We start from the raw sequence: 9,645 nt of genomic DNA, 5'->3' as shown, positions 1-9,645 counted from the left end.
ATGTATTGTTATACACTTAAAAGAAATTAGCGACTAATGAAACTATTAATAATAATAAACTTAACTACTATTAATATATGACTTAGGCCATTAAAATGTTATAGTCAAATATATCGGATATTGTACTACTAACATTTTGGACTACTAACATTTTGAACTACTAACTTTTATTAAGTTCTTAGTGCATTTGTATTGTTCTTATTATATGGTTGGCTCTGCCACCTAAGTGATATATGGTCGGTTATACCACCTGGATAATATAAGGTCGACACTGTCGCCTAAGTATAATTTATGTTTACTAACATTATATTTTTGTTATCTAACTGTTATTAACTTCACTAACATTTATATTTATGTTATCTAACATTTATGATTACTTATGCAATTAATCATTATTTATTTCATACATACTAAAGTTTATTCTTAAATTTATTATTAATATGTTTATTCTTTTAATCTTTGTATTTATAGTAATCGTATTTATACTAATTAAATTCTTTTATTAAAATTATTATTAATGAGTACATAACAGTCGTTAACGTCAACTAACGAGTTTACAATGGTCATATATACATAACGGTTGTTAACGTCAAATGACGACGTTACAACGACTATATTTTTCAAATATAAATTAAACGTCTCCGTTTTCATATTTTCACAAATCAATCTTCATTTTCTCATATTACTACTCTCAAAATTTTTTGTAAAGATGATGCACCCGATGATGATTTTCACTATTGTGTTGGTCATACTAAGTATCATCATTGTTGCTAATATACCACCGGTGAACCTATATTCTATCATGCCCTTGTGGTTTTATTATTTGCAATCATACCATTATTCTGTTGTTTGCTACTTATGAATTTAAAATGATTCTAATTTCATGTTGTTATTTGTCTATGAATAGAAATTGATTATGATTATGATTTATGTTGTTCATCTTTCTGAAAATAGAAAATGTCAAACTTATCAAAGCTTGAGTTTGATGCCCTAGACGTATCAGGAACAAACTACACATCATGGGTCATGAACGTAGAAATAAATCTTGGATCATTGGGTATTTTAGAAACTTTAAAAGAAAACAATACTTGTTGTGATCAACATAAATTAAAATAAATTTCTTTTATTCGCAAACATATTGATATCCCCTTAAAACATATGTATCTCAATATCAAAGATCCACATGTTTTATAGGGAAATATCAAGAGTAGATTCGATAATCAAAAAGAAATATTACTCTCAGCTGCGAGGGAAGAATGGAGAAATCTAAGATTCCAAGACTTTAAAAAGATAAGTGAATACAGCTCGGTCATGTTCAAGATCCGTTCAAAGCTTCAATTCTGTGGTCAAGAAATAAGTGATGCTGATATGATGGAGAAAACTTTCTCCACAATGCATTCTGCAAACATAACTATACAAGAAAATTTGAGATTGCAGAATTACAAAACTTTTTCCAAACTTTAAACTTATCTCTTAGTTGCAGAAGTGAATAAAGAATTACGGATGAAGAATCAAGAATCTCGTCCTACGAGTGCGCTAGCATTCCCTGAAACAAATGCTATTAACAATAATAATAATAAAAGAAGAAATGCACATGGACGAGGACGTGCACGAGGTCGTGGTCATATGGGACAAAACCATCATCATGGAAATTACCATAACAATAATAAAAATTATAACTATGTTCGAAATCACCCTGATATCGGCTAAAAAGTCATATTTTTACCCCGATATTGAGTCCCAAAAAGATTAAAGTTCAAAACTTTTTCGGCAAAATAATCACTTTTTTGGTTAAATTTGTAGATAAAGTAATTACGAAGACAATGCAAGAAGAATCAAGAGAAACAGAGCTAAAACGAAGATTCTAGAGCGAAAACGGTGAAAGACAAGAAATCAAGTTACGATCCAGGAAAATCAGCTGACCAGGCAAGGCAAACGGCCTGCAAAACGACTTAACTGGCTCAAACGGCCTGCCAAACGGCCAGGGCAAACGGGCGGGTCTGGCAAACGGCCCCTGCAAACGGTCTACCAAACGGCCTGCCAACCGTTTGCAGGGAAAATACAAGTCTATTTAAAGGATTTTTGTCATCTAATTTCAACACACCTCTCCTCACTCTCTCACTAAAATACACTTTCTCTAGAGCTTTCAAGGCCTTCTCACCTCCGAGCGGAAACTTAAGTACCCGAAGACGAACGCCGAAGATTGTAATAGGAGCGGTCTAGAGGATGTCAGCATTTGTAATGGTCCAGATCTCGTCTGTAAACAGTGAACGCTTTTTTTAATATAATAAAGTTATCCTGTTATCTTAAGTTGCTTTCATCTTGCATGCATATCTATCTTTTACAAATGTTTATTATATGTTGAATACTTTATCTGAAACTTATCCTATTGTTATGCTGAAACCCTGCCGGTTTAGAAGTTTAATTTACGGATCACCCTTTTCGCTTATTCACGTAGCTATAACCTAGTATTAGGACCTGATCAACCCTAGGATACAAGGTAAGTAATTATGTGTGCTAAACGTCATAATAGGGATATAGTACTTACGTACGAATAACCATTTATTCATCAAAGAAGAGCTGCCCATTTAGGTTGTGATTAGAGTAGGCAACATAGAGTTCAGTGAACACTAGCTTGCTCAAAAGCATGATTCGCGTCAGAAGCAACGCTCTTGAGATGTTGTAAGATGATCCGGGATTCGCTGAAGCTGCTATCTTTCAGAACCTAGATTATTTCACGCACTACGCAGGCAGGCAGCTTAACGTTCCCCCATATCCTCACGAGTATCCGTTGATGTTCGCCCACAGAGACCCCTGAGATGCAGGGCCTAGCCATCAGTATCCACCACCTCCTCCACCACCTCAGTATCACTATACACAGCATATGGTCATTCCATCTCCTCCAAGGGAATCGAGCACAGGGGCCGCGAATTTTGTTACCAACCTTTTTGGAACAACCAGCGTCAGCACCCACAGAGACACATCCACTGCAGCTCAGACCAGTGTATGGGATCAGGCTGCAAGCCGGTATATGACTGAGGATGTCACACAGGGTATGAGAGGAATGGGTATGAACACAGATTGGGGTAAAGATCTACGGGAAGGACAGGGATGGCATACAGGGCCTATGATTCACACGAGCACCTCATCACTCACAGGACTAATCGCACAATCAGACGAGGTTCAGTTCAGGATATCCTCGGGGATGAACACTGCAGAATTGGCACATCAATTCACTACCGACGAAGAGATGGCCGATTAGGGGCAGTCTATTTTAAGGAACCCAACGAGGCCACGCACGAGTGTATCTTACTCTCTCCCCTACCATCCAGATCAACCATGACTTTCACTATTTCTCTGCTACATTTTATGATTACTTGTGATCTTATGACACATTATTACATTACTATGCTATGTCTGTACGCCCAATCTTGGGCATAACTACTTTTGTGTTCTTAAGTTTGTATGATAATTAGAATAAATTGCATGAATAAAGTGTCACAAACAAATGATGATCGAGACCAAACAAGATGGGAGCACGACTTGGAGCAAGGATGCACTAAATGAGGATGACGCTAGCACGAGAATAGAAGAAACCATAAACCCACAAACGATCCATTACACGCCTTGCAACCATAGGGGAGTACTACGTCTTCACCACTTTTTCAATAGAATATACGAAAAATACTATACCACTTTAAACACTAAGTGTGAGATTAGAAACCCCATCAACATAAACTTTTAATAACAAAACGCCTTTTTCAAAACCTAAGTGTGGGATACGCCGTATCCTTAACATTGAGGACATTGTTATTTTATAGTGTGGGATAGCAAATATTGCACATAATGATTCTCGTAAAATCCTCAAGTGTTTATAAACTAAATTTTTCACAAAAATTAAAACTTTTTAGCTATAAAACACTAGGGATTATAAAATTCTATAAATGATCAAAAAGTTTTAGTTACAAAATAGACAAAAGAGTAAAACAAGGTCAAAAAACTTTTTGCGAAAAACCAAACCAAATTTTTCAAAAGAGCATTGCATGACGATTAGTGATCCATAGGTATGCATTTGTTTTAGGCTTTACTTTGATTACATAGATTGTGTACCTCTCTAAGTGATTTGATTATCAAAACAATTTGTGTTTCAACACTCTAAGTGATCTAGACAACTAAATTGAGAATTTCAAGTGATTATGTTCTTAGCTTATGTTGGTTTTCAATTGGCCTTTAGTCAACATAGTGGTGTTTGATTATCTTAAGTGATTTTGATAATTAAAGGATTTTAAGTGATTTTAATCCAAAACCGAGTCTCAATGATTTCACTCAAAACATAGTTTGATCTTTGAAATGAGTCTACGTGAGTTAACGAATTTCATTTGATTGAGGTTTTATGGAAGTTGACGAATGAAAATGAAACTATATGTTTAAACATTGTTGTATAATTTATGAATTGGGTAAACCATGACAAAAGGTGGAATAATAAAGTGGACACGTTTTTATCTAATTTGTTAATCTCTCTTTTAGTTTAAGTTTAGCTTAATCAACACTTTATCAACCCCCCCCCCCCTAATCAAACAAATCCTAGGACAATTAATATTTTCAATTATTTGACTTACACCGCTCTCTTAGGACGAACTTGAAACGAATACTTACATAAAAAGTTCTATAATAACCGGATTTTAAGTGTTCGTTAGTTGTGTGTGCTTATTTGTAGTGTTTGAATCTTGTATAAATTTGAGGGTAGTTGATGTATTGTTCCACACGCATCATATATATATATATATATATATATATATATATATATATATATATATATATATATATATATATATATATATATATATATATATATATATATATATATATATATATATATATATATATATATATATATATATATATATATATATATATATTAGAGCCCGTGCGTTGCACGGCTGCTCAAAAATCGTCAAAATCATTAGTTACATATAGCTATTTTTAGTCTACGATCAATATTCAAATGAGGGAAGAATTTCAACATATAAAGACCATAAGTTGTGATTATATCAAATTATTAGTACTATTTGAATATGATTTGCAAGTAACCATGAAAATAAATAATATCAAATATATGATTTGCCTTACATAGATATAGATCATAACCTCATACAACATAAATCTCGTGTGCACCTGAAAGACCCACGTTAATTTACTTGTAAAAAAATTGCAAATAAAAATGGTTTGCACTGTCCTGATCATAAACATAGAAAGAACATTACGGATTGACGACAATGTACCTTAAGTCCCCAAAAACACCATTGACAATCACACTACGGAGAACATCAGATTTAAAACGGCATGATTAGGTCAAGAGGTCATATCATATGCTTTATGCAGGTCCAACCAAAAAGACTTCACGAGTAGCTTAAAGACATAATTAGGTTAATCAAACACTGAACCATACCAAAAAGTTCAGATTAAAAACAGCATTAATGCAATCATACATGACGCTAAAATAAAAGTGCAAACCAACAACTAATATGTTGATTAATTATGATCGCAACCCATTATTAGCTCCAACAAAACACATGAATGTCTTTTTGCATTACCTGTAACACATGAAAAATCCCAATATTACTTGATAGTGACAAAGTCTGATGCAAACCTAATTTATCAATAATAATATAAAGCCATTTTCAAAGGACGATGATTAGAAGAATGATCAATCAAGGTTTGACTTAATGGGGAGAGATTGCCACAAGAGAATTGAAGATCAAATTCAAGTGTTAATGACCCACAATAAAACAATAATTATAACAATGATCAATCAAGGTTTGACAGAATGGGTCAAGATTACCACATAAAAACGGGTTAGCATGACAATACATAAAACAAAAAAATTGTCCAGCACGCCAAGTAATATTCTATTAACATCATTAAAAAAATAATTCATTGGCAATCACATACACAAATGACAAATCAATAGACAAACTTAACCAATTTTTATAAACACTTTAATAAGTGTCATTCTGTTTTATTGAGACGTGTAATATTAATTTCATTTGTGAATTTGTACTGAATATTAATAACACACTGGAATAACAAAAGTAGTATTCATACTACATAAATATACAGTTGATATTAAAGCACAAGTTGGCCACTTTCATGTATTTATCCACCCACTGTATCCAACTCTCATAGTGTTCTCATTAAACTGGTGATAGTCCAGAATCCTTAATTTATGGTAACAGAACTTGATTTTTTGTGTGTGTGTGTGTGTGTGTGTGTGTGTGTGTTAATCTCTATCGAATAATTGCAAACGAATTATATAAAAATATTATATTATAATTAGTAAATTTAATAAGCATAATATGTAAAATATTTTTAAAAATCAATTGAACATTGGGTATAAGAAGATATAAGATGGTAAATAACCTGGAATTCGTTCAGGGCTTGTAATTCTTTTACTACTCATCCGTTGCTTGATAATGAAGATAAATCATAGTTTTGAATTTTGTAGAGAATAAAGGGTTGGAGATAAGATTATGGTGTTTTTGGTAGCCATGAATTTAGAAATAACTTGGGTTTCAACCCTTTAAGAGAAAGGGAATGAAGATAATGTTTGACTACTGATTATTTAGTACACCGTAGTATCTTTATTTTCAAGCTTTATTTAGGTAATACTCCGCAGTACCTATATTTTAATTTTAATATTGATTTTGATTTTGATAATACTCAAATTTTATGAGGAATCAAGACGTGGAATTTACAGATGTCGTAATATGCTGAAATTAAGCTGCTAATGACAAGTCACCTAATTTAAACTCTTTTATATATATATATATATATATATATATATATATATATATATATATATATATATATATATATAGTTGCTAAAAATAAGAAAAAAATTGTTTTTGTTATATATATATATATATATATATATATATATATATATATATGTGTGTGTGTATATATATATGTATATATATGTATATATATGTTCACTTTACTTGTGTTTATTTACTTGTGTTTATGCAGATGTATTTGTTTTGTCTACTTGTTCTTATGATCGGTGCGGGAGGCGGTGTGGAGGCAGTGGGAAACGGGGACCGTCGAAAAACGTGGGGTTAAGGAAAATGCGCGATTCGCTGGGGAAGAATTTAGATATTGATTTTGATACTAAATATAATAGGGCTAGTGCGATAGGCCCTAATAGTGCAAAATTTAATCGGTTGATAGCGAGTGTTGTTAGGTCCCCGAAGTTTCCGAAACATTACGAGACATGGTCGGATGTACCTTCGCCAGATAAAGATTTGATTTGGCTTGAAATTCGAGTAAGTTTAATTAATTATATACTTATAATATACTTATATATATATATATATATATATATATATATATATATATATATATATATATATATATATATATATATACTTATATAATATATTAATATGTCTAATAATTTTTGTTATAGAATTGTTTTGGACATCGGAAAATGGCTAGACGGTGGGGAGATCGAAAATCTAGTGTGGGCCGGGGTGGCGAAGGTTGCCGGTGAAAGATGGAAAAACGCAAAAAACTGAGCAGAAAGCGTATTTTCAAAAAATCTTTAAAGATGATCCTCAAAACGTTTACAACCGACCACCACCCGACGTCCAACCGAATCTCTGAAATGCATTTTGTGACTTGCAGCTCGACCAAAAGTAACAGGACCGTTGTGCGATCAATGCAAACAACAGGTCTAAAGTCCAATACCACAGTTTGCATGGTAGCAAATCTATAACTACCCGTTTGATAAATTATTTAAACCTCCTTGTTACTAATATTTTATATAATTGATAAACTGTTAGAAAACAAGTAATTTGATTTATACACATTTAAATTATTTGATTGTGTGTTTGCAGAACGACGAAAAAATCCAAATAAAGGTCCAATCAAAAATTACAAGCATACGCACAAACATAAGGACCCCAAAGGGTGGTGTGATGAAGAAGCACGTGACAACTACGTAAATAATGAATTATTATATAATTTTATAAGCCAAATGGATTCAATTTCGGTCAATTGAGAATCATTATTTTATTATTATTTCTTTCCGGACGACTTTTCGTTGCAAATGGTCGTCCGAAAAGACCGTCCATAAACCCATTTGAAAAACTCAAAGTGGGCTCCACAAGTCATCTAGAAAGGATGGTCAAGTCGTCCGGAAAACCCTGCACGAAGCTTTCCGGACGACCTAATGTGGATGACTAGTAGTCCGGAATGACCAATGCGGACGATTAGTCGTCTGGAAAGAGCTGGTTAAATCGTCCGGATATGTGTTTTTTCTAGTAGTTTTATGAGGTTTGTCAGGTTATTAGAATGGGAAACTGTTTAGTAATTTCATTGTTTACTAATATAATGCTTATTAAGTGATTTTGCACATACAAGAGTTGCTTTCACACGAGTATAAGTATGTGTTTTGTGTATCTGTTCATTACAACTTGATTGAGAATGGTGTGCAAACTATTCGTTGTATCTGTAAATGAAGATTTGTAGTGCTCAAAAGCTTTCGACTGCGTATATTTTAACAACTGTAGCGCCGATTAGCTGTATTAACCCAGGTAATTACTTGACTAAGAAGTTTGTTATTAGTTATTTTAGGCCATATATATTTAATTATATAAACATCTTAGGTTACAAATTGATGGATAACATATTAGATTGCTCTGGATCTGTGCGTCGATGGTTTTATTTTAATATGCCTCTTTTTGTCGGACTGCGTCTGTCATTTTCTAACTTACTTTCATAACAACACACTGTATGTTTACTATTTCACTTTGGATTATGTTTCTTATTTCATTTTGGCATATTGTAGAAAATTATGAATCAAACACCAGAAGTATACAAGATCGTATACTTTTAGATCTATCACACAAAATCAACAACTATGAATCGAATCAAACTTAGTAAACAAGAGAAACAAACACTGTAATCTCAGAAACAAAATTCAAATCATCAACTAGATGAATTATAAACCTTAACCAGGAATTACAATACTTAATATTTGAGAGAGAATAATTGAGAGCTTTTTATAGATTGAATGAATGAATCGAATGAATGCCAAACCCTAGAAACTCATCAGGTTATATCAAAATAATACACCGACTCTTCTATAACCCTTAAACTTTACACCAATACATCTAAAGCCCTTCAACTATATTAACTTTCAGAAGTTGTCAAGAATGACCCTTTGATGTTAGAATTAGACTCAACTACATCCCATCGTTGTGTTATTAGAGAAACCTCCATACCAGGTATGTCGATTTAACAACTAACAACACATGATTCGCAAAGAGTCTAAAACCTTCAATCTTTTCTTCATTAAAAAGCAAACAGCAACTTCTTTAACAAAGCTATCAACATTCAATCTGCAAACAAGCACAAAACTAATCATGCAATGAGAAAAATAAACACAAATGATCAATTAGATTGATACTTTGAACACATATAATATATTGATTGAACATCAGTAATGTTTTGGAATGTTTATGTGACTGACAATAGGTCTATAACGCATATTATGAGATTCATCTGACTTCTCTTAAAAAGGTTGTATTTAATGTTAATGGTTTAACAATGTGTAACACAAATAACATTCATCCGAATTAG

The 9,645-nt window shown here is 32.6% G+C and overlaps 1 long non-coding RNA gene across 1 annotated transcript; it reads right to left on the bottom strand.

Moving 5' to 3' along the window:
* Nucleotides 1-5,070: 5,070 nt before the first annotated feature.
* Nucleotides 5,071-6,637, bottom strand: LOC139858703 (uncharacterized). The gene is made up of 3 exons (XR_011763044.1): nt 6,421-6,637; nt 5,283-5,594; nt 5,071-5,175 (listed from the first exon to the last, which is right to left on the bottom strand). It is a non-coding gene; the product is annotated as an uncharacterized lncRNA (long non-coding RNA).
* Between the last annotated feature and the right edge of the window lie 3,008 nt (nt 6,638-9,645).

The sequence above is a fragment of the Rutidosis leptorrhynchoides genome, chromosome 7 (genome assembly GCF_046630445.1).
Source record: "Rutidosis leptorrhynchoides isolate AG116_Rl617_1_P2 chromosome 7, CSIRO_AGI_Rlap_v1, whole genome shotgun sequence".
NCBI lineage: Eukaryota > Viridiplantae > Streptophyta > Magnoliopsida > Asterales > Asteraceae > Rutidosis > Rutidosis leptorrhynchoides.
The sequence above is the reverse complement of the archived record's forward strand: the minus strand, read 5'-3'. Positions and strand labels throughout refer to the sequence as shown.